The following is a 1,621-nucleotide window of genomic DNA, read 5'->3' as shown; positions in this document are numbered from 1 at the left end:
TAGCCCAGACAGAGGGTATTCTGCCAGAATCAAGGAGTATGTTTAAGCATATGTGATGCTAGTGGGGGGCTCCCTGAGCAATAAGGAGAACAAGGGGGCAGAAGGGCTTTTGAGGCTGAAAGTGTAGCATGTGCCAATGCCCTGGAGCAGGAAGAGCATGGCTGGACTTGAGACCATGAAAGTAGGAGCTGTGGCACACAGTGCCTCCAGTGGGGTGTAGCTAAGATAGGGAACCAGGAAGCAATGAAAATCACATTGGAACTCCTTTGAAATTCTAACGGTTTGGACTTGGAATCTTTCCATTGAAAGATTTTACACTGGAGGATTAATTACTGCTAGAGCATTTAACACAACAAGAACTGTTGAAAAAGTGAAACATGTAAAGAACTTCTGAAATAGCTTTATTATTATATTTCTTGACAAGGTACTTAACAGCCAGAGAGCCTGAGATTGGGGGTTGAAAGACTCTCCCATAAAAGTTTTCGCCCAGGTGTTATTGTTTTGCTGGTATTCCCCATGTAGTAGTTTAGAGAACTCTTTTGAGTTCTGTTTTGTTCTCTCAGGGGTTCACTCTGCTTTATAAAGTTCATGACCCCACTATTAGCTTTCCAAGGTTTTGATACTTTCTGCAGTAAGCTCTCTAATACCACCCAGAGATTTTTAATCACCCATGGAATCTTCTTTGAAGATCTGTTCCAGTGTCCCTGAAAGACCTCCTCGTTTGTTTAGTTATACTCTCAGCCCTTCTGCCAAACAGGGAATCCCTGGATGGCTTCACTTCCTTGTCCGGCAGGGCTTTGCCCATATAAGGTCCCATTCACAGAATCGTGCCAATTTTTACTTAGATTTCAGACCTTAAAAAGAAAAAAAGAAAGGAGGAAAGAAATTAGGAAAAAGAAAAATGAATAATATCCAAGGAAAGTCGGGGGAAATTACATAGAGGAAGGTAAAAATACATTAGCTCTGGGCACGTGTGGTGGCACACACCTGTCTTCCCAGCTGCTCTGGAGCTTGAGGCAGGAGGATCGCAAATTTGAGGCCAGCCTGGGCAACTTAAGGAAACCCTGACTCAAAACAAAAATAAAAAAGGACTGGGGATGTAGCTCAGTGGTAAAGTGACCTTGAGTTCAATCCCCAGTGCCAAAACCAAACCAAACAAAAAAGAAAGAAAGAAAGAAAAAACTAAAATAGAAATAGAAAACAGTCTGTACTCTGTACTCTGGTAGCTATTTATGCATTTCTCAATGAATTTTAACATCAACGTATCAAAATCCTGAATTTTTACTTATAGCTTCAAAACAGGACAGTATAAGGGTATAGAGGAAATATTTGAAATATATACTTGAAATATACATGTTAGACACACAACACTACAAGCGCGCACGCGCACACACACACACATATATATTTTTTCATATCTGTGTTGGTCAGCCTTTTGTTGCTGTGATAAAATACCTGAGATAAACAACTTAAATGAGAAAAGATTTATTTTAACTTACAGTTTCAGAGGTTTCAGTCCATGGTCATGTTGCCCCATCACTTTGGGCCTTTGATGAAGTAGAACATCCTGGAAAGTGGGTGGCAGAGCAAAGCTGCTCACCTCATGGCAGGAGAGGGAGAG

The 1,621-nt window shown here is 41.0% G+C and overlaps 1 long non-coding RNA gene across 1 annotated transcript; it reads right to left on the bottom strand.

The window, feature by feature from the left end:
* Positions 1-405: 405 nt before the first annotated feature.
* LOC131424357 (uncharacterized) lies at positions 406-1,621 on the bottom strand. The gene is made up of 3 exons (XR_009227225.1): positions 1,500-1,621; positions 988-1,064; positions 406-854 (listed from the first exon to the last, which is right to left on the bottom strand). It is a non-coding gene; the product is annotated as an uncharacterized LOC131424357 (long non-coding RNA).

This window comes from Marmota monax, unplaced genomic scaffold (assembly GCF_021218885.2).
Source record: "Marmota monax isolate L192 unplaced genomic scaffold, Marmota_monax_Labrador192_F-V1.1 WCK01_AAM20220418_F8-fsc00030, whole genome shotgun sequence".
NCBI classification, from domain to species: Eukaryota; Metazoa; Chordata; class Mammalia; order Rodentia; family Sciuridae; genus Marmota; species Marmota monax.
This window is presented reverse-complemented; position numbering and strand designations above follow the sequence as displayed.